This window comes from Choloepus didactylus, chromosome 2 (genome assembly GCF_015220235.1).
Source record: "Choloepus didactylus isolate mChoDid1 chromosome 2, mChoDid1.pri, whole genome shotgun sequence".
Classification (NCBI taxonomy): domain Eukaryota; kingdom Metazoa; phylum Chordata; class Mammalia; order Pilosa; family Megalonychidae; genus Choloepus; species Choloepus didactylus.
Genome location: NC_051308.1, coordinates 237,679,176 through 237,705,534, shown reverse-complemented (window position 1 = coordinate 237,705,534; position 26,359 = coordinate 237,679,176). Strand labels below are relative to the sequence as shown.

General features: G+C 41.8%; 1 long non-coding RNA gene across 1 annotated transcript in view; it reads right to left on the bottom strand.

Annotated features, from left to right (window-relative positions):
* LOC119527956 overlaps window positions 1-25,535 on the bottom strand; it is a 97,822-nt gene extending 72,287 nt beyond the window's left edge. The window contains exon 1 of the long non-coding RNA XR_005215510.1: window positions 24,850-25,535. This is a non-coding gene — a long non-coding RNA (uncharacterized LOC119527956). The remainder of the gene's footprint in view (window positions 1-24,849) is intronic.
* Window positions 25,536-26,359: the final 824 nt, after the last annotated feature.

The window sequence follows — 26,359 nt, the reverse complement described above, 5'->3', positions numbered from 1 at the left end:
GCTTCCCTTGAGGGATGGCGCGCACTGGTGACGTAGCACGGCATTCCCTTGGCAGAGGTCCTGGAGGATCACGGCTGGGAGAGGGGGGCCCACTCGGAGAACCCAGGGACACTATGCCAACTCCGGTGGTTTGTGGGACAGTGAGAGAGAGGGTCTGGGGCTGAACTGAAATGAAGGCTTTGACTCTTGCAGCAGTCTTGAATCTCCAGGAACCTGGGGATTTGAATATTAAAGCTACCCTTCCTCCCTGGCCACCAGACACATGCCCCACATTCAGGGTGGATGGCTCCAGCAACACACCCAAACTGAGTTCTCCAACTGAACCCCAAAAGAATCATTTCCCCAGCCACCATGGGGACAAGGTGGAGAACAGACTTGAGGTGTATAGGTGACTCACAGACACCATCTGCTGGGTAGTTAGAGAAAGTGTACGCCACCAAACTGTGTTTCTGAAAAATTAGATTGGTATCTTTTTTTTACAACTTGAAAGAAACCTATCAAGCAAAGCAAATGCCAAGAGGCCAAAAACTACAGAAAATCTTAATGCATGTGATAAAACCAGACAATATGGAGAATCCGATTACAAACATAAAAATCAAAATATCAGAAGAGACACAGTACTTGGCACAATTAATCAAAGAACTACAATCGAGGAACAAAAACATGGCAAAGGATTTAAAGGACATCAAGAAGACCATGGCCCAGGATATAAGTGACATAAAGAAGACCCTAGAAGAGCATAAAGAAGACATTGCAAGAGTAAATAAAAAAATAGAAGATCTTATGGAAATAAAAGAAACTGTTGGCCAAATTAAAAAGACTCTGGATATTCACAATACAAGATTAGAGGAATATGAACAACGTCTCAGTGTCCTAGAGGTCCACAGAATAGAAAATGAAAGAACAAAAGAAAGAATGGAGAAAAAAATCAAAAAAATCAAAATGGATCTCAGGGATATGATAGATAAAATAAAACGTCCAAACTTAAGACTCATTGGTGTCCCAGAAGGGGAAGAGAAGGGTAAAGGTCTAGAAAGAGTATTCAAAGAAATTGTTGGGGAAAACTTCCCAAACCTTCTACACAATATAAATACACAAAGCATAAATGCCCAGCGAACTCCAAATAGAATAAATCCAAATAAACCCACTCCGAGACATATTCTGATCAGACTGTCAAATACTGAAGAGAAGGAGCAAGTTCTGAAAGCAGCAAGAGAAAAGCAATTCACCACATACAAAGGAAACAACATAAGACTAAGTTGTGACTACTCAGCAGCCACCATGGAGGCAAGAAGGCAGTGGCATGACATATTTAAAATTCAGAGAGAAAAATTTCCAACCAAGAATACTTTATCTAGCAAAACTCTCCTTCAAATTTGAGGGAGAGCTTAAATTTTTCACAGACAAACAAATGCTGAGGGACTTTGCCAATAAAAGACCTGCCCTAGTTCAGATACTAAAAGGAGCCCTACCAACAGAGAAACAAGGAGAGGAGAAAGAGATATAGAGAATTTTAACAGGCATATATAGAACCTTACATCCCAAATCACCAGGACACTCATTTTTCTCTAGTGATCATGGATCTTTCTCCAGAAGGGACCATAAGCTGGGACATAAAACAAGCCTCAATAAATTAAAAAAAAAAAAATTGAATATACTCAAAGCACATTCTCCAACCACAATGGAATACAAATAGAAGTCAATAATTTTTGAACTGTGACTCCACTATTTACTTCCTACATGATATAAAATATACAAACTCTAATGACAAATCAGTGGTTTTGAACTCAACATAAAATAGGTAATTTTAGACAACTATATAAAGGTGGGGGAAAGGAGGAGTATAGGAACATAATTTATATGTCCTATTGAAGTGAAGGTGGTATCAAAGAAAAACAAGATTGTTATGGATTTAAGAGGTTAATTTTAAGCCCCACAGTAAACACAAAGAAATTATCAGAGAATAAGACCATAGAGATGAAAAGTAGAGAATGGGTTAAGAGAAATGGGGGAAGGGGCAATGGGGAGTTAAGAAATGAGTGTAGGGTTGTTGTTTGAGGTGAAGGGAAATTTCTAGTAATGGATGGTGGGAAAGAGCATTGCAACATTCTAAAGGTGATTAATCCCATTAATGGAATGCTAGGGAGGGGGTGGAATGGGAAGATTTAGGCTGTATATATGTTTCCACAATTGAAAAAAAAAAAAGTCTAAATAGATGACAATTGAATGCCAAGGATGAACCTGGATGGGATTGGAGGATGGAGGACAGGGGGCTCAAAGGGACACAGTTGAGACATAAGGAAAAGGAAATATAGAATGTAAGCTTTGTATCATTGTTGAATCTCTTGTACTTCTTAGCTGTGTTTAATGGGATTGCATAAAAGAATGTTCTTGTTCATGGGAAGTGTATATGTGAATTATAGTGTTTGTTGAAGGATGTGTGCAGCCATCTCTCATTTGTTCAGAAGACAGAGCAATAGATGATGGATGACAGATAGGGAGGGAGGGAGGGAAAGAAATAGCGATGTGACAGCATTTTAAAGTTGGTGGATTGGGCTATTGGGGGAGGGGGGTCAGGGTATGATGGAGTTCTGTGTATGGGGTTAGTATTGTTTTTGCAACTGTTCCTATAACTTTGAATTTATTTCAAAATAAAATAAATAAAATAAATAAAAAATAAAAAAAAATAACTGAACTTTACACTTAAAAGTGGGGATTTTATGGTAGGTGAATTATATCTCAATCAATAAAACCTGAGTTTTGGAATGGAGCTAGCAATACTTGTGATTTGTAGCCCTAAGAGATTACATCAAAAAAGAAAAATCTTACAATGAACGAGCCAAAATTCCAACATAAGAAGTTAAAAAGAAAAGCAGAAGGAAATAGAAAGTTATAATGAAGATAAGAGCAGATTACTGAAATAGGAAACAAAGATGAAACTGAAAATACCAACAATGGAAACATGGTTGTTTGAAAAAGAAAAGTACAAAAGCAAATTTCTCACAAGAAGTTTTTAAAAAATTAAAAAATAAGAGAATGTTGTAAACAACTTCATGCTAACACTCATCATCATTTATAGAAAAGGAATAATTTCCTAGAAAAATGTGATGAAAACTATCTTAAGAAGAAATAGAAAAGCTGAACAGACATTTGAGCCTGTAGTTAAATTATAGGCTAATTCCATTTAAGAACATAGATGCAAAAATTTTAACTTAAATACTAGATATGCAATCAATGTATTAAAAATACATCTTTCAATGTTGACATTCATTTGTTCTACCTCATGTAAAAACTTATTTGTACCTTTTATTACAATCGTTGACCATCCTAGGTTTCCCTGAGTTACACAGTCCCAGTCTTTATCGTTCGTCTTTTGTTCTGGTGTCCCACATGGTCCCAACCTTCCTCTTTCAACTATACTCAGAGTCATCTTTGATCAGTGTACCCATATTGCCTTGGTACTATCTCCCAAAATTGTTTTCCAGACCTCTCACTCCTGTCTTTTCCTTTCTGTCTGCAGTGCTTCCTTTAGTGTTTCCTGTAGAGCAGGTATCTTGTTCACAAACTCTGTCATTATCTGTTTGAGAATATTTTAAGCTCTCCCTCATACTTGAAGGACAGTTTTTCTGGATATAGGATTCTTGGTTGGTGGTTTTTCTCTTTCAGTATCTTAAATATATCACCCCACTTCCCTCTTGCCTCCATGGTTTCTACTGAGAAATCCGCACAGTCTTATCAAGCTTCCTTTGTATGTGATGAATCGCTTTTCTCTTGCTGCTTTCAGGATTCTCTATTTACATTTGACATTTGATAATCTGATTACTAAGTGTCTTGGCATAGGCCTATTCAGATCTATTCTGTTTGGAGTACACTGCGCTTCTTGGATCTGTAATTCTATGTCTTTCATAAGAGATGGGAAATTTTCATTGATTATTTCCTCTATTATTGCTTCTGCCCCTTTTCCCTTCTCTTCTCCTTCTGGGACACCAATGATACATACATTCTTGTACTTTGTTTCATCCTTAAGTTCCCAGAGACATTGCTCATATTTTTTCATTCTTTTCTCCATCTGCTTCTTTGTGTGTAGGCTTTCAGGTGTTTTGTTCTCCAGTTCCTGAGAGTTTTCTTCTGCCTCTTGAGATCTGCTGTTGTATGTTTCCATTGTGTCTTTCATCTCTTGTGTTGTGCCTTTCATTTCCATAGATTCTACTAGTTGTTTTTTTGAACTTTCAATTTCTGCCTTATGTATGCCCAGTGTTTTGCTTATAGCCTCTACCTCTTTTGCGAAATCTTCTCTAAACTTTTTGAATTGATTTAGCATTAGTTGTTTAAATTCCTGTATCTCGGTTGAAATGTACATTTGTTCCTTTGACTGGGCCATAACTTCGTTTTTCTTAGTGTAGGTTGTAGTTTTCTCTTGTCTAGGCATCTGACCTCCTAGGCCACCCCAATCAGGTTTTCCCAGAGAAGAACAGGCTCAGGTCACAGAAGAAGGAAATATTCAATATCCAGTTTCCTGATGGTTTTTCTTAGAGGACTGACACACCTGTGCTTTCCTGCCCAGCAGGTGCACCTGTCAGCCTGTCAACGGCTAGTGTAAGAGGGTGTGGCCTGTGGCTCTCCTCCCCCAGACTTTGGGGTCTGGTTCCTAAAGGCAGGCAGTAGAGCTGGGCCTCTCCCTTTCCTCTTGGGAAGCTATGCCCCTTCCAGAGAGGTCATCTGCATTTCAGTAAGTTCTTTGTTTCTCTGACTCTGCTGATCAAAGTGTTTTGATTCTAAAATGGCTGAGGCTTTCTTTACTGCAAAGCACTGTGAGGTGAAAACGGCTGAGGTTTTCTCCACAGAGAGAGAAAGGGACAGAAAGCTCCCAAATTCACCCATCAGCCAGAGATAGCACCCGATCCTCTGGGCTCCCCATCCTGAAACAGATATGTCCCCCGACTTTCCCAAAGTCATTTTTCACCAAAAGCCTCTGTCTGCTTGTTGAGGATTCACTGTCTGTATTGAGCAGTTAATATTAAAACCCCAGTTGGAGCTGGGTTGAGAGAGTGCTGCTCTCTAGCACCACGAGGCTTCCGTGAGGGAAGGGCTCTCAGCTCTCAGTGCAGGTTCGCAGTTTTTACTTACAGATTTTATGCTGCGATCTCAGGCATTCCTTCCAATTCAGGTTGGTGGATGATGAGTGGATAGTCACGTTTGTCTCCCCACAATTATTCCAGGTTATTTACTAGTTTTTTGGTCATGTATGAATTGCTCCGGAGGGGGGGACTAACAGTCGTCCACTCCTCTCTATGCCGCCATCTTAGCTCCTCTTCATTGTAGTCTTAATTTGTGTCTCCCTATAGCTAGTGAAGATGAATATTTTTTCATGTGTGTTTTATCCATTTGTATTTCTTCTTCAGGGAAATGTCTTTTCATATCTTTTCCCCATTTTTATAATTGGATTGTTTGTTCTATTGTCATTGAGTTGTAGGATTTCTTTATATATGCAAGATATCAATCTCTTAACATACACAGGATTTCCAAATATTTTTTCCCATTGAGTTGGCTACTTCTTTCCCTTTTTGACAAATTCCTTTGAGGTGCAGAAGGTTTTAGTTTTGAGGAGTTCCCATTTATGTAATTTTTCTTTTGTTGCTTGTGGTTTGGGTGTAAGGTATAAGAAATGACCTCCTAATACAAGATCTTGAAGATGTTTCCCTACATTATCTTCTAGGAGTTTTATGGCACTGTCTCTCATATTGAGGTCTTTGATCCACTTTGCATTAACTTTTGTGTATGGTGTAAGGTAGGGGTCCTCTTTCATTCTTTTGGATATGGATACCCACTTCTCCCAGCCTCATTTGTTGAAGAGCATTTTATGTCCCAGTTCCGTGGGTTTGGGGAACTTATCAAAAATCAGTCAACCATAGATCTGGGGGTCAATTTCTGAATTCTCAATTAGATTCCATTGATTGGTATATCTCTCCTTCTGCCAATACCATGCTGTCTCTGTCTTTATAGTAAGCTTCAAATTCTGGCAGTGTAAGATCTCTCACTTTGTATTTCTTTTTTAGAGTATTTTTAGCAATTTGAGGCATCTTTCCCTTCCACATAAATTTGATAACTAGCTTTTCCCCGTCCGCAAAGTAGGTTGTTGGAATTCTGATTGGAGTTGCATTGAATCTATACATCAGTTTGGATAGAATTGACATCTTAAGACATTTAGCCTTCCTATCCATGAACATGGAATATTTTTCTATCTTTTTAGGTATCTTCTATTTCTTTTAGTAAAGTTTTGTAATTTTGTATGTATAGGTCTTTTGTATCTTTGGTTCAGTATATTCCAAGGTACTAGATTTTTTTAGTTGCTATTGAAAATGGAATCTTTTTCTTGAGTATCTCTTCAGTTGGGTCATTACTAGTGTAGAGGAACATTATTGAGTTACATGCATTAATCTTGTATCATGCTACTTTACTAAATTTATTTATTAGCTCAAGTAACTGTGTTGTCAACTTCTCAGGGTTTTCCAAATATAAGATCGTATCATCTGCAAATAATAATACTTGTACTTCCTCCTTTCCAATTTGGATGCCTTTTATTTCTTTGTCTTGTCGGATTGCTCTGGCTAGCACTTCTAGCACTAAGTTGAATAATAGTGGTGACAGTGGGCATCCATGTCTCATTCCTGATCTTAGAGGGAAGGCTTTCAGTCTCTCACCATTGAGTACTATGCTAGCTGTGGGTTTTAAATATATGCCCTTTATCATATTGAGGAAGTTTGCTTCAGTTCCTAACTTTTGATGTGTTTTTATCAAAAAGGGACACTGGATTTTGTAGAATGCTTTTTTCAGCATCTATTGAGATGATCATTTGATTTTTCCCTTTTGATTTCTTAATGTGTCATATTACATTGATTGATTTTCTTATGTTGAACCATCCTTGCATGCCTGTAATGAACTCCACTTGGTCATGGTGTATGATTTTTTTAAAGTGTATTTGAATTTGATTTGCAAGTATTTTGTTGAGAATTTTTGCGTCTATATTCATGAGGGAGATTGGGTTGTAGTCTTCCTTTCTTGTATCATCTTTGACTGGTTTTGATATAAGAGTGATGTTAGCTTCAGAAAATTAGTTAGGTAGTGTTCCATTTTCTTCAATTTTTTTGAAAGAGTTTAAGTAAGACTGGTGTCAGTTCTTTTTGCAAAGTTTGATAGAATTCCCCCATGAAGCCATCTGGCCCTAGGCTTTTATTTGTTGGAAGTGTTTTGATGACTGGATCTCTTTGCTTGTGATTGGTTTGTTGAGATCTTCTCTTTCTTCTCTGGACAGTCTAGGTTGTTCATGTTTTCCCAGGACATTGTCCATTTCCTCTAAATTGCCTATTTTGTTGGCATACAGTTGTTCATGGCATCCTCCTGTGATTTTTTAAATTTTGTCAGGATCTGCAGTATTATTCATAGTATCCTCCTATGATTTTTTAAATTTCTTCAAAATACATAGTAACATCTCCTCTCTCATTTATTAATTTCTTTATTTGGGTCTTCTCTATTTTTGATTTCATCAGTCTAGCTAAGGGCTTGTCAATCTTGGTTCTCAAAGAACCAACTTTTCATTTTATTCTATTTTTGTTATTGTTCTCTATATCACTTGCTAAATCCTTTTTCTTTCTTTTCTACTACTTGGTTTAGGATTAGTTTGCTGTTTATTTTCTAGCTTCTTCAGTTATTCCATTACTTTTTTATTCTTTTTATTTTTTTATTGAGATTTTTCACATACCATACAACTATCCAAAGATCCAAAGTGTACAGTCAGTTGCCCATGGTACCATCATGCAGCTGTGCATCCATCACAATTAATTTTTTTTTCAATTTTTAGAACATTTTCATTACTCCAGAAAAGAAATAAAGACAAAAAAGGAAACTCAAATCCTCCCATACCCCTAAACACCCCCCTCCATTATTGATTCACCGTTTTGGTATACTACATTTGTGACTGTTGATGAAAGAATGCTAAAATACTTTCATGTGGTATATAGATTGTAATAGGTATATATTTTTTCCTATATTCCTCTCTATTATTTACTTCTAGTTATAGTGTCATATATTTGTTCTAGTTCATGAGAGAGATTTCTAATATTTGTACAGTTAATCATGGACATTATCCACCACAAGATTCACTGTTTTATACATTCCCATCTTTTAACCTCCAGCTTTCTTTCTGGTGACATACACGACTCTCAGCTTACCCTTTCCACCACCTCCACACACCTTTCAGCACTGTTAGTTATTCTCACAACATGCTACCATCACCTCTGTCCATTTCCAAATATTTATGTTCATCCTAGTTGAACATTCTGCTCATAATAAACAACTGCTCCCTATTCTTTAGCCTCCTTCTATAACCTGGTAACTTATATTTCATGTCTATGAGTTTACATATTATAATTAGTTCATATCAGTGAGACCCTGCAATATTTATCTTTATGTCTCTGTCTTATTTCACTCAATGTACTGCCCTCAAGGTTTCTTCATCAACCCATTTTTTAAAAGATGGTTTTGTTCACACACCATACATTCCATCCTAAGTAATCGCTGGTTCCCTGTATAGTCACATATTTATGTATCAGCACCATTGCCACTATCTATGTAAGGATATCTCCATTTCTTCCACAAAGAAGAAGGAAAAATCAAAGAAGGCAGTGAGACAAAAGAAAAAGAAAAGAGAAAGAGAGAAAAAAAATACATGATAGCCAGAAAGCAACAATAGGAAAGATAGCATGAACTTAAAGTAGAAAAAAGAGACAACATCACCAATGCCAGGAGTCCCATACCCTTCCCCATCCCCCACCCCCATATTCATTTAGCTTTGGTATATTGCCTTTGTTATATTAAAGGAAGCATAATACAATGTTTCTGTTAACTATAGTCTCTAGTTTGCATTGATTGTATTTCCCCCCAATCCCACCCCATTTTTAACACCTTGCAATGTTGACATTCATTTGTTCTACCTCATGTAAAAACATATTTGTACCTTTTATTACAATCGTTGAGCACCCTAGGTTTCCCTGAGTTATACAGTCCCAGTTTTTATCTGTCGTCTTTTGTTCTGGTGTACCACATGGTCCTAATCTTCCTCTTTCAACCATACTTACGGTCATCTTTGTTCAGTGTACTTAAATTGCTGTGCTACTATCTTCCAAAACTTGTGTTCCAAACCTCTTACTCCTGTCTTTTCCTTTCTGTCTGTATTGCTCCTTTTAGTGTTTCCTTTAGATCAGGTATCTTAGTCACAAACTCTGTCTTGTCCTCTCAGAGAATATTTTAAGCTCTGCCTCATACTTGAAGGGCAGTTTTGCTGGATGTAGGATTCTTGGTTGGTGCTTTTTCTCTTTCAGTATCTTAAATATATCACCCCACTTCCTTCTTGCCTCCATGGTTTCTGTTGAGAAATCCGCACATAGTCTTATCAAGCTTCCTTTGCATGTGATGGATCACTTTTCTCTTGCTGCTTTCAGGATTCTCTCTTTATTTTTGATGTTTGATAACCTGATTATTAAGTGTCTTGGCATAGGCGTATTCAGATATATTCTGTTTGGGGTACACTGAGCTTCTTGGATCTGTAATTTTATGTCTTTTATAAGAGATTGGAAATTTCCATTATTTCCTCTATTATTGCTTCTGCCCCTTTTCCCTTCTCTTCTCCTTCTGGGACACCAATGATATGTACATCCCTGCTTTTCATTTTGTCCTTAAGTTCCCAGAGACATTGGTCATATTTTTCCATTTTTTTCTCTATCTGTCCTTTTGTGTGTAGGCTTCAGGTGCCTTGTTCTCCAGTTCCTGAATGTTTTCTTCTGCCTCTTGAGATCTGCTGTGGTATGTTTCCATTGTGCCTTTCATCTATTGTGTTGTGCCTTTCATTTCCATAGATTCTGTCAGTTGTGTTTTCAAACTTTCTATTTCTACCGTATGTATGCCCAGTGTTTTCGTTATATGCTTCATCTCTTTTGCCATGTCTTGCCTAATCTTTTTGAATTGATTTAGCATTAGTTGTTTAAATTCATGTATCTCAGTTGAAATGTATGTTTTTTCCTTTGATGGGACCATAACTTCATTTTTCTTAGTGTAGGTTGTAGTTTTGTGTTGTCTAGGCATGGTTTCCTTGGTTACCTCCATCAGGTTTTCCCAGTCCAGAATGGGCTCAGGTCCCAGAAGGAAGAAATATTCAGTATCCAGTTTCCATGAGGGTGTTTCTTAGAAAATTGGTACACCCTGTGAGGCCACAAGTCACTGTGGTTTTCTGCCCAACAGGTGGCACCTGTAAGCCTGTCACTCCAGACTAGTGTAAGGAGGTGTGGCACGTGGCTGTTTTCCCCCAGGCTCTGGGGTCTGGTTCTAAATGGAAGGCAGGTAGCAGAGCTGGGCCCCACCTCTTTTCTGTTAGGGAAGTTAGACCTCCTAAGGAGAGGTCATTAGCATTTGAATAGTCTCTCTGCCTTTGCTATCTCTACCCTTGTCTGGATCAGAGTGCTGGGAACTGAAAATGGCTGAGGCTTTCTCCACTGAGCCAAAACAGGGACAGAAAGCCGCCTTCAGGGCCAGTCTGTGGTCACCCTCCATCTCTTCAAGGTCAGTCATCACCAAAAGCCTCTGTCTGCTTGTTGGGGATTTGTATCTGGTATTGAACAGAGCCTGTTTGTTAATTAAAACCCCAGTTGGAGCTCAAATGAGCTGTATTTGCTTGCACGTCTCTTGTTAGCAAATACTCTCAACATTTGTTTGTCTCTACCTCATTTTTGAAGGACAGTTTTGCTGGATAGAATTCTTGGTTGGCAGTTTTTCCCTTTCAGTATCTTAAATATATCATGCCATTGCTTTGCTGCCTCCATCGTTTCTACTGAGAACTCATATAGTCTTATTGAGCTTCCTTTTTATGTGATGGATAGCATTTCTCTTGCTGCTTTCAGAATTTTCTCTTTTTGACATTTGATAATCCCATTATTAAGTTTCTTGGAATCAGTCCACTGGATCTATTCTGTTTGGGGTATGCTGCACTCCTTGGATCAGTAATTTTATGTTTCTTAAGAGATGGGAAATTTTCAGTGATTATTTCCTCCATTATTCTTTCTGCCCCCTTTTCTTTCTCTTCTCCTTCTGGGACATCCATGGCACATATATTCATACATTTCAAGTTGTCATTCAGTTCCCTGAGACCCTACTTATATTCTCCACTCTTCTGTATCTGTTCTTTTGGGTATAGGATTTCAGATGCCCTATCCTCCAGCTTATGAGTCCTTTCTTCTGCCTCTTCAAATCTGCCATTTTATGTCTCTGTTGTATTTTTCATCTCTTCTATTGTGCCTTTCATTCCCATAAATTCTGCCAATTGTTTCTTCAAACTCTTGAGTTCTTCCTTATGTTTGCTCAATGTCTTCTTTTTATCTTTCATCTCTTTTGCCATATCTTCCCACAACTTGTTGATTTTATTTTTTAATAGATTTAGGCAATTTATTTGATCAATAATCAGCTGTTTCAATTCCTGTATCTCAGTTCAAGTGCAAGTCTGTACCTTTCACTGGGCGATATCTTTGCTCTTCCTATTGTGATATGTAATTTTCTGTTGTCTAGGCATTTGGTTTCCTTTATTACCCCAATCAGATTTCCCCAGGCCAGATGTGCCCAGGTCTCAATAGGAGGCTATATTCAATATCAGGTTTCCCTGAGGGTGAGACCCAGAAGATCAGAAGACTTTCCTGTGAGGCCTCTAGACTGTGTTTTTCCTATCCTTCCCAGCAGGTGGCACTTGTCAGTCCACAGCTCCTCACCAGCATAACGAGGTACAGTGTATTTAATTGTCAGTGGACCTTGTCCCAGTCAGGGGCTGAGGGTGTCAGAAGCCAAGCGTAAGCTGTTTCTGTTACTCTATCTGTACCCCACCTCCCCACCACTGGCCCTGAGGTCTGAGTAGTCTGAGGGAGGGCCACCACTTAAGCTGGGCTTTGCTGTGACCCCTTTTCTTAGGGAAGAATAGCCTTTTAGGGAATTGTCTCCTGCACTGAGTTTTTCCTTTGACTCCCTGAATATTAACTCCACCTTTGCCTGTGTCCATGCTGACAACTGAAAATGCCTGAGGCTTTCTCTAATGACCTGCTTAGAAACTGAGAGAGAAATACGGGAAAAAAAGCAAGAATTCCCCCTTTTAGAGTCGGTCCCCAACCCTCCAGTTCACCAGGCAGGAATCAGATTTGGTACCCAGTTCTATGTGCCCTTATCTTGGGACACAGCCATTTTCCAGTATTCTCAGCTCAGCAGACTCCAAATGCCTCTGTTTTTATTTATTTACGTTTTTTTTTTTTCCATCAGCCCTGCCTCCTCTCTGCCAGGATAAATCTCTGGGTTCCTTTCCTGCTTGCTCTGGGTTTATCTGTGCTTGTAGCATGTATTCAGTAGTCCAAATTTGTTAATTAACACCACAGTTGGAGCTTGCTTGGGTTACATTCCTTTGTTTCTGGCTGGGATTGCTTCTTTTTCTAGCAGCGAAGTTTTTCAACACAGCCTGCCATGCTGACAGTTCGGGGAACTTTACTTACAGTTCTATTCTGTGATCAGCCATGCCACCCATTCCTAACTAGTATACAGTGTTGTCTGGTCACAGATGCTCCCCCATCAGTTGTCCCAGACTGTGTTCTAGTTGTTCCTGGCTATTCACTAGTTGCTCTAGGGGACTAACTTTTTCCATACCTCCTTATGCCGCCATCTTGCCCTGCCTCCTTCCCATTTTTTTAAATTAGAAAAGTTGTAGGTTTACAGAAAATTCATGCAGAAGGTGCCAAGTTCCTACATACCACCCTATTATAAACACTTTCCACTAATGTGGTGCATTACAATTTATGAAAGAACATGTTTATAATTGTCCTATTAACTATAGTCCATGGATTAAAATGGAGTTCACTGTTTGTGTTGTACAGTCCAATGTGTTTTTAAAACTTTTTTCTAGGAACAGATATACAACCTAATATTTCCCTTTTAACCACATTCATATAATTCTTTGCTGTTAATTACATTCACAGTGTTGTGCTACCATCGCCACCATCCCTTACCAGAATATTATGATCAAAAACAGCTATTTTAAATAGTTCATACAGCAGTTTTCAGAATCCTGTGTTGGCAAGGTATCCCCAGATTAGATGCCAGAAACATGGCCCAGTTTTATTTATTCTTCTTCACTCACTTTTCACTTAACAAACATTCCTTGAGCATCTGCAAGAGCCACGTCCTGGGTAGGGCCAAAGGGATACACAGAATAAGACACAGTCCCTGCTCTTGGGAACTCACTCTAAAGTAAAGGCCCTCAAAGAGAACCTTTATGGCATTTGGACTTCCCTCCAAGAGGAGTAATAATACAAATAACAACAATGGCTGCCATTTATTGAGCTCTTCTTACATACCAGGCATGTACTCAGTGCTCTATTTGTATCATCTTACCAACTCTCAGCAACACCATGAGGGAAGCACTATTACTAGCTCACTGATGGGGGAAACTGAGGCACAGAGGGGTTAAGTAACCTGCCCTGCTTCCCTTAGTTGCAACGTGGCAGTACCATAATCGGAAGCCAGGCAGTCTGTCCCAGGAATTGGGATCCCAACCTCTGTGCTAAGGGATGGTTTCCCATCTTCCCACCTTCCTGCCTTAAAGACCCAGCCTCTCCAATCCTTAACCTCTCCCTGCCCCCAGCCACCTGGCCCATCAGTGACTTCCCACCCGCCATGAAATCAGAGCCAGACCCAAGCTGGGACATGCTTTCCTCCCAGCCTGTCCTTAGAAGGCCTCCTCCCTGCCAAGAAGCAGCTCTATAAAAAGGACATGACAAGGGCAGCCTAATTAATATTTTTTCTTCTGTCATGTTGGCAGGGAACAGCGAGCAACTGCAGCAGGCGGGTGGTCCACCTAGCAAGAGGAGGCGTCCATGGTTTCATCGAGGGTTGACTTTAAGTCTGGCAGAGCATTCAGGGATGGGAGGGGCCTCCAGGAAAGGGTCCCCAAAGGGGAGGTGTTTTGGCCTGGAATAGCTGAAGGGTCAGGGGCTGGTTCCCCCCACCCCAGGAGAGCAGAACCAGGGCTACTCCCAGCTGGGCCAAGTCCTTTGAGCCTGTAAGGGTGGGGATATTCTTTACAACCAGTCTGAACAGGCATGTGGATGCATGTGTGTGCACATACACACTTGCACATGTACACACCTGAACACACAAATACATACAGCCGTGCACTCCCTAAGGAAAGATCAGGATAGTCTGGGCCCATGTAGCCCAGAGCCTGGCCCTCAACCATGAAGATCTGCCCAATGGATCATGACTATATTGATTTGTTTAAATTTTTAAATGCATGTATTATACCTGAATATATGCTCACTATATGCAATTCAAGCACATTATAGAGTAAAAATAGAAAAGCATATTATAGAGTAAAAAGCAAAATTCCTTCTTTATCCTGCTCCCTTCTCCTCCACAAAGGTAACCACTGATAGAAGCTTGATGGATCTCCTGCCAGATGGTTTTCTAGAATGCATGAATTTGTACTCTCACACAGCAGGCCACTACACACCCCTGAACACACAAACATGCACAGCAGACCCCCTATCATCCCATGTGCAAATATATATACCACCAGGGTCCTCCACGCCCCCACCCTGGAGGGGTGCAGGCCGGGGCAGTATTTATAACAGGCAGAGAGAGGTGTAGAGTAGAGGTGAGGGCTGAAGAGCAGAGAGAGGAGGTACCTTCCAGGCCATGAAAGAGCAGAGCACTTCTTAACCTTTCTAGGGAGTCAGAGACCCCTTGGAAAATCTTATGAAAACTATTCAGTACCCCTGAAAAACGCACCGATCACATCTTGTTGACAACTCAGGGTGTTATAGTCCTGAACCCCCTTTCCTCAGTGGTTCTGGCTTCCCAGGGGTCCCAGATGACTCAGAAAAGATAAGACAAGCTTGGTCCTTAGTAACCTGGGACATTCCTCTGTCCTTGGGAAATCGGGGTGCTCTGCTAGGGGCCAGGGCCATCTGGAGCCCACCTCCGGGAGAACCTCTGACCTGGTTTTTCTAGATCACAGAGAGCCTGGTCCAGGCAGCTTTGCTGGAGCCTCATCTTCTGTTAGGGATTGAATCACATCACCAACAAAGACACTGTCAAGCCCTAACCAGGTCCTGTGGGTGTGAACTCACTTGTAAATAGGACCTTTGAAGATCCTCGGGTTAAGGTGAGGCCAAGCTGAATCAGGGCAGGCCGTAATCCAATATGACTGAGGTCCTTAAAAGCAGAGGACGTTTGGACAGAGGAAGGAGGAGACAGACAGCCATGTGATGGAGGCAGAGTTTGAGCTACGGATGGCCAGCAAGCCACCACCAGAGCACTGCGGACCTCAGAGAAAGCATGGCCCTGTGGAATGCCTGATTTTGCCCTTCCAGCCTCCCAAACTGTCGGCTCATAGATTCCTGCTGTTTCAGCCAGTCGGTCTGTGGTCCTTCATTACAGCAGCTTGGGCAAACTCAGACATCTTCTCCAAGTGGTCTGCTGCCAGCAGCTCCACTGGTCAGCCCAGATGCTTTGCACCAAGACTTGCATCTTACTACTGAAGGTGGCAGGTGTCCATGTCTATGCAGCAGAGGGGAACCAGGCTCTACTAGGGCTTTTAGGGGGCCCAAGGGCATGGGGAAGTCCTCAGACAATCAGCCAGACCAAAGGAGGGACCCAAGGGAAGCTTTGTGCAGGTGTCTGGGCTCTTCGAAGCCCTGGTGGTGAGCAGAGCATGAGCACCTACCACCACCTGCTGCTACCCGGCTTCCTCTCCTGGATTCAGTTCAGAGTCTCCAAACAGTGTGATCCAGTAGAACCTTCCGTGATGACAGAAATGTTCATTCTCTGGGCTGTCCAATGAGGTAGCCACAGGCCACAGATGGCTACTTAAATTTAAATTAATTAAAATGAAGGAAGGTGAGAAATTGAGTCCATTTGCAGCTTGATGGCCACAGTGGACAGCAGATACTGAACATTTCCACCATCACAGACCATTCTATTGGACAGCACAGGTCCAGAGTCCTCATGCTTGTTAGCATCCCATCAGGTCTCCACAGACAACTGGGCTAAAAAGTTTCAGTTTGGCCTTGTCTGAGTTTCCTGTTGTGACTGTAACAAATCACCAGAAACTTAGTGGCTTAAAAACACAAATTTATCATGACTGTTCTGGAGGTCAGAAGCCTGGCGTCAACCTCACTGGGCTAAAGCCCAGGTGTCAGGAGGGCTGCATTCCTTCTGGAGGTGCTGGGGAGGAACCTTGCCCCACCTTTTCCAATTCTAGAGGCTGCCCACTTTCCTTGAATTGCGGCCCCTTCCTCCATCCTCGAAGCCAGCAGCATCGCACCTCCCTCACCTCTAGGATTCAGCAACTCATGCATACCCTGTGCTCCAGCCCAAATGAGTCACACTGAATTTCCCAAGCATCCCAGATTCTCTTTGGCCTCCAAGCCTTTGCTTGGGTCCTGCTACTGGGAATGCCCTTCATCTCCTGCCCGCTCCTATCCACTCTTTGTGACTTGGCTCAATGTCATCTCTTCCTGGAAGCCTTCCCAGCCCTCTCTGCACCTGTCTAGTCTCCATGAGGAGCTCCTCCTACGCGCTCCCCCTGGACCCACTGCTTCTGTAGCTCTCACCAGGCCTGCAGCATGCCCTGAGATGGGGCCTGTGTCTTCTCCCTCCCTGCATCTTTAGACCCAGCATCTTGCTCTCAGTGGATGCTCACTGTTTGTTGACAGAATGTTTGTGAACTCAGCTAGCCCTATGAGATGGGTTCTATTGCCTCCATTACAGACGAGGAAGGCAAGGTTGAGAAGGGAGTGAGACCTGAGACCCTTAGCCCGATCCTGGAGACCCGTTTTCCTAAGCAGTGATATCTGGGCAGCGACCACAACTCCAAGAGGCAAGAAGATGGGGTGCACCTGCCAACAGCTGCCTGGATGTCTGTGTTTGATGAGCAGGAGTTGAAATTCCTGCCTAATGAGTGATGCCTGTTGCACAAATATGTTTCTAATAATCAGTTGGCATGTCTTTAGCCCACAGTATCAGTTGTCTCAAGTCCAAATGAAATGCAAGTGTAGTAGTTTCCTTAGGCCTGTTGGGTAGAGTCCCACTGTGCTCTGCTCCCCCTCCCAGGGGGCTTGATGGACATGACTCAGATGGCAGACCTGCCAGATGAACTGCCAGGAGGCTGGAATGGGCAAACAGAGGCGAAGTAACCATGGTCAGAGGCAGGACCCTGTCTCCAAGTCAGGAATCTGCAATGTCACAAGGCAGTGAGTCGGGGGTCCCCATTTGCGGCTGGCTTGGGCAGGGCTGTGCCCATAGAGAGGCAGCCTTGGGCCATCAAGTCTGGGTTCATCTCCAGAATCCACCACTCACCAGCTGTGCCCCTCTGAGCATCACGCTGTGAGAAAACCACCCACCTTGCAGGGAGGAGGGTATGAGGACAATATGTGACAGACCCACATCCCCACATGTGATGCCCTGTCCAGAGTTGGTGCCTAATCCCATGGAGCTGCTTTCACTCTCACTGTCAAGATCAAGGATGTGGTGCTGTAGTTACCACCCAGGGACAGGAAGCTGACGCTGCAATGCCTCCCAAAGCTGGAGCCTTGGCATAGGGAACACTGGCCAACACAGACACACAGTGTCCCCACAGACTTGTTGTTGGCAGAAACAACCAAAGGTGGCAGGAAGCTGAGCTCTGCCTCACCTGCTTCCAGATCTCACATGAGTGCTGCCATAATCCTAGCTGCAAGGGAGTCTGAGAAATAAAATATTTAGCTGTGTGGCTTCCGCCATTCAGGATGCCACATTAGACAGAGGTGGAAGCTTGCCTCTGGCTGGACTTATACAAAGGGACAAAGAATGTCTGCTCCCTCCAGGCTCCTTGCCTCTCCTCGCCCCCATCCCCCCAGATCCTAGACTCTGACGTTGTGTGAAACAGCCAGAGTTCAAATCCCAACTCTGCTTCTTTATAGGCGTGTGACATTAACTTCTCTGACTCTCATAATACTACTGTCCTGGGAGTCATTGTTAGGAGAATTAAATGACGTTATATAATGCAAACCCTCCAACCCAACACCAGTCCACAGTTCACTAAGAGCAGGGTTTGCTCTTGTTGCAGATGCCGCTGCTGCCTCCTTCCGGTGCATTTCCCATGGGTTAACTGGGAACAGCTTTGAGCCAACTCTGTCATTGAAGTATTAACCTTTTCCAAAGTGGTACCTGTGGATTGCTCACATTCTCTCTCGGCCACAAGCCCCTCTTCTGGGTGACTCTATAGGGCAGAGAATAGTTGCAGGCCCTGCTGATATTTTTCATGGGAGACGCAGGGAGTGAGGAGGCAGAGCTCCCTGGAAGCCCTGGTGGTGTGTGTCCCTGACATTGTGCGGGCCCTGGGGAGGAGGAAGGCAGCTCTGGGGAAGTTGGCAGGTGGTCATATGGAACAACTCAAATTAGATCCATCAACTGTTCTTTGCTAAGAAAAAAGAACCACATGATCTATCTCATCTGTCCGGCCTGAGCCTTCCTATCTTCAAGGCTTACCTGAGGCATTGCCTCATACAGGAAGTCCTCCTTGACTGCCAAAGGCCACTTTATTAAAATTTAAAACTTTTGTATATCAAAGGACTTCATCAAGAAAGTAAAAAGACAACCAATAGAATGGGAGAAAATCTTTGGAAACCACATAGTGGTAAGGGTTTAATATCCAGACTATATACAGAAATCCTACAATTCCATAGCAAAAAGACACATAACCCTATTTTAAAAAAGGGAAAAGACTTGAACAGACATTTTTCCAAAGAAGAAATACTATAGTCTATAAGCAAATGAAAAGGTGCTTAGCATCATTAGTCATCAGAGAAATGCAAATCAAAATCACGAGATACCATTTCACCCACACCAGAATGGCTAATATTAAAAAAAAAAAAAAGAAAACGACAAATTTTTTGGAGAGCATGTGGAGAAATAGGAACACTCATTCTTTGATGGTGGGAATGTAAAATGGTGCAGTGCTGTGGAAACAGTTTGGTGGCTCCTCAAAAAGTGAAGTATAGAATTACCCCAAAGAAATGAAAGCAGGGACTTTCACACCAACTTACACACCAATGCTCATAGTGACCTTATTCATAATTGTCAGAAGATGGAAGGAACCCAAGCTTCTATCAACAGGACAAAATACGGTAAATACGTACAATGGAATATTATTCAGTCATTAAAAGAAGTGAAGTTCTGAAACATATGACAACATGTTGAGTGTAATAAGCCAGACACCAAAGAACACATATCATATGATCTCACTGATATGAAATAACTAGAATATACAGATTAATAGAGACAATGAATATTTCACCGTATCAAGGGCTGGGGTGGGCGCAGGGAATGTGGAGTTTCTGTTTGGGGTGATGGAAATGATTTGGTCATGGGTGGTGGTGACGGTAGCATAATATTGTGAATGTAATTAACACCACTGAATTATATATTTGAATGTGGTTAAAAGGGGACACATTAGATTGTATATATTATCAGAATTAAACTTTAATAAATACATAGAACTGTACAACACAATCAGTGAACCCTAATGTAAACTATGGACCATAGGTATAGTACAATTAGAATAAAATTGTTTCATCAATTGTTAACAAAGGTACCACACTAATACAGACTGTTATAAGGTAAACTGTGTGTGTGAGGGGGGTATATGGGAACTCTGTAATTGTGCATGATTTTTCTGTCTACCTACCACTTCTCTAATATACCAAAAAAAAAAAAAAAAAGAAAGAAAAAGAAAGGGAGCCAGACTGTGAGAGATTATTAAAAACCAAAAAAGGAAATAACTTCCTTGCCAGGTCTCCCCCCACCTCTTCCTTTTCTAATTGAACGAGGCACTTATCAGCTCTCCAAAGAGCTTCGTGGCATATTTTAACATCCTGGCAGCTGCCTGTGGCTACTGTAGCTTATTATTAATGCTGGAAAAATAAAAGGAAGAGGTGGAAGGAAGGATCATTTGTGGGCAGATGGCTCCTAGGTTGTTGGGGACAATGTCTTGCAGATGCAGAGCAAGCATCAATTATTTAATGCCATCTGGAAAGTTTAGCTTGAATGATTTCACCTTAGAAAGGTTTTTCATTCCCTACCCCTCAATTTTGGGGGGGTGGGGTCAGAGGCATAAAAACAAATGCTAATATTGTGGAGACAGGAAGCCTTGCTTCCTCTGGGGCCCTTCTTCCAAGCTGCACAGAGTGGTTTCCTCTCAGATTCTGTAGGTCAGGCAGCACAGGTCTACTTTTAAAAAACTAGAAACCCTGGATCCAAAGTTGTCTGTTCTGGTGCACCACAATAAGAGGTCCCTCCAAACTTTTAACTCTTACTTTTTCTCAGCTACCTTCAGTAACAAGAATTATCAAAACAAATAAAACATCTTCTGACCCTGTGAGCGACCCAGAAGAGGCACCAAGACTGGGCCACCCATGTCAGTGCCAGGGAACCTGGGCCTGTAGCTGTGCAACCATCCTGGCTGCTCCCCTGACAGAGCCCATCTCCTTTCATCTTCAAACTCAGAGACCTCCTCAGTCCCTCCTCAAGGACTACCCCTCCATCAGCATTGGGCTGTGAGGGGCACCATGTACAGGTACTTGGATTGTTCTCTCTGGTTTAGAGATGCTTTTCGCTAACACCACACTGCCTTGCTGGGTATCTGTAGGCGGTATGCGGCCAGTGGGGCTGGAGGTTTGGACCTGGAATGGGGCAATGAGGCAGAGACCTGGAAAGCCTGGTGCCTAGGATTGGTTAATCAGAGATTGCAAAGAGCTCCAGAAAGTGGGAGGGCATGGGCCTTGGACTCCTCTTCCAATGGGAGTAAATCGTATCGAACCCTGATACTAACCATAAGCCTAAGTTATGGGAGGAAGGACAAGAGAGATGGAGGAGCAGGTTGGAGAAAGACATATGAAAACAAGGATTATATCTGTTTCTTGATAGGGAGCAAGAAACAACACATTAACTTGGGAGTCTAGAGTGCTTTAAAGAGCAAGGATTGAGTATTGCCTCAAGTACAAACTGTCTACTTGACTAGAACTAACTTTTCAGTGGTTTTGGGAAATTCCAGGATTTGAGTTCAATATGATAATATGGCAAGGGATTGCTGTTATAAATATTATTTTTAAAAATTCAATTTCTACCACATTTCTTACAATAAAACTTAGATGGATCTGCCCAGAAATCTGATGAACTAGAGAAGTTAACATCTGTAAAAATAATAATCTAATGCCTCAAGTTTAGAAGGCATATTTCAAACAATCTTTCTAACGATCACTCCTTTGGTGTCACGCCTCCCTGGGCGAGCAGGAGGAGAAAGGAATTATCAGCCCTAAGGCCCCGGAGAGGTGGGGGGACATGCACAGCAATTTCCCCCAAGCCGCACAACGAATCTGCACAGTGCACATGGTATCTGAAGCAACCTTATGTCTCTTCTTTGTTGAGGGGAGGAAGGGAGTGAAGCAGCTCTGGGTTTGAAGTCAGAAGACTTGGGTTTAAAACTCTGCAGATCCAATTCTGCCACCTACGGGTTGTGTGACCTTTAGCAAGTCACCTGCTTTGAGTTTTAACTTCCTCATCTATAACTGGGGATAATACTACCTCCCTCACAGGTTCTTCAGGGAATTAAATGAAATAATCGGTATGAAATTTCTGCCCAAAGATAAAAGTTACTAGAAACAGTTATTTAGCTGCTTGTGAACTGGAGATACACACTGCTATGGTTGAGACTTGAGCTAGCATTATGAAATCATCAGTGTTTGAGTTCCAAATGCTTCCCGAATACCCCTGTTCTAGTTGGGTATCCAGGTGCTTGGGAGGGCTGCAACCAGAGATGAACATGGTGTTGTGTGGAGACAGGGAAGGTTCCCTGGCTTGATAGGTTATACAGAGAGGCTGCCTCCTAAGCATTGTGTGCCTGAAGGCGGGCACCAGGCTGGGAGAAGGCCAAAGCTTTGTGTGCCTGAAGGCAGGCAATTTAGATAAGGATAAAGATGCCGGGCTCCTTCCGTGCTCCTGTCTCCTGCTCTGTCTCCCGTCAGGCCCCAAAGAGATTGTCCCTTGAGATCAAAGACATGCAATCACGACCTTATGGCATTAAAAAAATGCACCCTCCCTGAAAAACCTGAAAACAGTCACGTAGGAAACTACCTTGTAGGCTATAAAAACCTGTAGGAATGAGTAGAATAGTTTCTTTTGCATGAACACAAAGACAGAGTCGACTCCCTTCTTTCACAGTGTTGCTGTCCTTCTGTGTTCAGAGGACACAGGCCACTTGGTGCAGGATCTCCTGGGAGGACCCACTGTGGCTTCTGCCCCTGTCCTAAGGAAAGTAATCAGCCAGCTCACTCTCTGAAAGGTGGTTTGCTGCAGAAGACAGAAATGTTCTTATTTCAGAGTGAAAATGTAGCATCACTGTTTCCTTCAAGAAGCCCTATATGAATTATTCCCAGCTGAAGATGAAAAGCCAGCCCGAAGGCACTAACTCTACTGCAGGAGCTAGACGCCACTTGGCCCTTAGGTCAGGGACTATACTTTGTTGCCCACTTTCATGGGGCTGGGTGAACTGTAGTAATGATAAATATTACAGGAGAAGATTTCTAATTATCTAGTTCCTTGAACCCAAATAGATTTTGGAAGCATATGAAGCCAGAAAAAAGAATGCCGGCAGGGAATCCTTTCTCGATACCTTAGCCCTAACAAGGACTATTGGGATGGCCCTGGTAGGAGTAATTAATTGCTCTGATGAAGACAATGAAGTGGTTCTTTGGTTGAACCAGGAGCTAACTAAGAATCACACATAAAAATCCAGGAGTTCTAATCTTCCCTTGTCTTGTTCTAATATTGTCTTCTAAGCTTCTAAGCTAGAACATACTCTGTTTTCAAAAACAAATTATAAACATTACTAAAAAGTTTGCAAAAATCAATGTAATACAACACATTAACAAATCAAAAGAGAAAAATCAAGTGATCATCTGAATAGATGCTAAAAAGCATTTGACAAAATCCAACATCCCTTTTTGATAAAAACACTTCAAAAGGTAGGAATTGAAGGAAACTTCCTCAATATGATAAAGAGCGTATGTGAAAAACCCACAGCCAGCATAGTACTCAATGGTGAGAGACTGAACGCCTTCCCTCTAAGATCAGGAACGAGACAAGGATGCCACTGTCACCACTGTTACTCAACATCGTGCTAGAAGTGCTAGCCAGGGCAATCCAGCAAGACAAAGAAATAAAAGGCATCCAAATGGGAAAGGAAGAAGTAAAACTGTCATTATTTGCAGATATGATCTTATATATGGAAAACCCTCAGCAACTGACGATACAGCTACTAGAGCTAATAAATTCAGCAAAGTAGCGGGATACAAGATTAATGCATGTAAGTCAGTAATGTTTCTATACACTAGAAATGAAAGAAGTGAAGAGACACTCAAGAAAAAGATACCATTTTCAATAGCAACTAAAAAAATCAAGTACCTAGGAATAAACTTAACCAAAGATGTAAAAGACCAATACAAAGAAAACTACATAACTCTACTAAAAGAAATAGAATGAGATCTTAAAAGATGGAAAAATATTCCATATTCATGGATAGGAAGGCTAAATGTCATTAAGATGTCAATTCTACCCAAACTCATCTACAGATTCAATGCAATCCCAATCAAAATTCCAACAATCTACTTTGCAGACTTGGAAAAGCTAGTTATCAAATTTATTTGGAAAGGGAAGATGCCTCAAATTGCAAAAAACACTCTAAAAAAGAAAAACAAAGTGGGAGGACTTATGCTCCCTGACTTTGAAGCTTACTATAAAGCCACAGTAGTCAAAACAGCATGGTACTGGCATAAAGACAGATATATCCATCAATGGAATCAAATTGAGAATTCAGAGATAGACCCCTAGATCTACAGCCAACTGATCTTTGATAAGGCCCCCAAAGCCACTGAACTGGGACATAACAGTCTTTTCAACAAATGGGACTGGGAGAGTTGGATATCCATATCCAAAAGAACGAAAGACCCTACCTCATACCCTATACAAAAATTAACTCAAAGTGGATCAAAGATCTCAATATAAAAGACAGTACCATAAAACTCCCAGAAGATAATGTAGGGAGACATCTACTAAAAAGCACGCCTCATTCCAAGGATGAAACAACAGAAAACTAAAAACAAACAAAAACCTCTCCCCACTTCACCATCCCACTCATTATGCATATAAAGGAGTTTTAAACAAACTGATCAAAGTCAGGAAGTAGTGAGTAGAAACCTGACAGGAGAAATACACATTGATAAATCTCCTCTAAATACAGGCCAGCACAGATTTACAGATTGAAAAGAAAACCATCAAATAACCTAACTGCTTTTAGACAAAGTCCAAACATCCCAATGCATAAATGACTCATCCACATAATACTTCCTACTTAATTGGGAGCAGATGATGATCCAGAAACAGCTCAGTGGGGAGGGGAGAGACTGGGCTTGTTGGAGGGGAGTATCCACCAGGGCCCTTAGCACCTGCCCTGGGGATGTAGACGGAGCTTCATGATAAGCTATTGTCCAAATGGAAGGACAGTCACTGAAAAATTACAGCTTTGACTAAATGGACTGAAAAATACCCATGAAAACTGAGAATGAAATTTGAAAAAATTTAATTTCTTGGTCTCTGATTTCAGGACCTGAGGGAAAGAAGGAGAGTATACACACCCATTCACTTTGGTTTGGAGAGTCAAAAAGATTTTAAACTTGTTACCTGGCTGATATCACCCTATTTACTGTTTCTTCTTCCCATTTTGACATGTAAATTTCCTATGAAGTCCTTCTTAGTCTGCACTTCTCTCTTGCCTTCTGTAGGGTCTTGCCTACAAGGTTGCTGGTGAAAGCTAACTGCAGACGTTGTAGAGGTTCTGGGGAGTTAAAGGGAACAAAAGGCATGAGCAACGGGTCTCTCACCTTGTTTGGTACCTTGATATTTTCTTCTTCCTCCAACTTCTGGCACACAACCATGGGAGGCAATGTATTATAATGACAACAACAATGAAAAGATACCCAAAATTACTGGGAGCTCACTATATGTGCCAGGCACTGTGTTAACTGCTTATCTGCATTATCTCAGCCCTCGGAGGTAGGCACTATTATTAATAATAATCACATTTTACAGATGAAGAATATGTGCCCCAGTAGGTCACAGGCTGTAGGATGTCATCCTTTCCCTTAAAAAACTTAGCATTTAAGATAGTCTTAAATAGAGGATGTGTTATAAGCTTTTTAATGTGAAAGACTGATCTTAGCTTTTTATCTTTAGCATCAGTAAGTGCTAAGTAGACACTTGTAAATTGAATGGATGAGTGAATACTTAAAAGCAATGGGTGTGGTGTTTTCATTAGGGAACTCGCTGTAATTCGCTGTGCAGGGCAAAGCAGCCCTACTGTGCCTTCATTTCAACCCCCTTACTGACACTGTGTTACACTCCTCTAACCCCCTCCCTTTCTTATTTCGTTTCAAAAGCTACTAATAAACCTTAAGGCCTCCCGATATGACAGTCAGCCATGCTGCCATAGCAGGCTTCTCTGAGGACGCTTGTCTGAAGCTGCTGGGCTTAGACACAATGTCCGTATCACAAGGTGTGAAATGAGACTGAAAACTCTGGAGTCTCTGGCTTCAAAGCCCCCAAGTCTCCTGCCCACTTGGGTGACACAAGGCTGTCCTTTGAAATATTCCTGTTTTAAATTCAGATGTGGTTTTATGACATTGACGGGGGAGACTATATGCTCAGCTCATGTTAAGAAATCACCTTTGCTCAAGAGCCCCCTTAATGAGGAACTCTCATTTTATGGGGTAGCCGGGAGTTTTATAAAGCCCATTCTATAAATGCTTCCTTGTGTGCTCCTCACGTCTTTCCCTATTAATGCTGGGGCTTATAAAGGGCAAACAGTTTGAAGCCCAGCCCAGTGGCAGAGGAGTGTTTGAGAACACAAACCAGACCCCCTGAACTCGGGTCCAGCTGAAAGGTCTGCAAGCAAACAAGTTTACAGAGACACAGGCTTGGCAGCAACGTGCCCAAAAGCAGGGTGCAGAAAAGATAGGCTGGCCAGATTTCCCATCTCCTCTGGTTGCACACTGAGGCTCAAAGGAAAGGAGAACTGTATCAAAAGGATTTCAAAGTTAGTGATTCCTACTGCTGCCTTAACATGGGTGTGAGGGGTATATCTGCAACCTGTTCTGTTATACAGTGAGAACATCCAGATACAACCTTACATAAT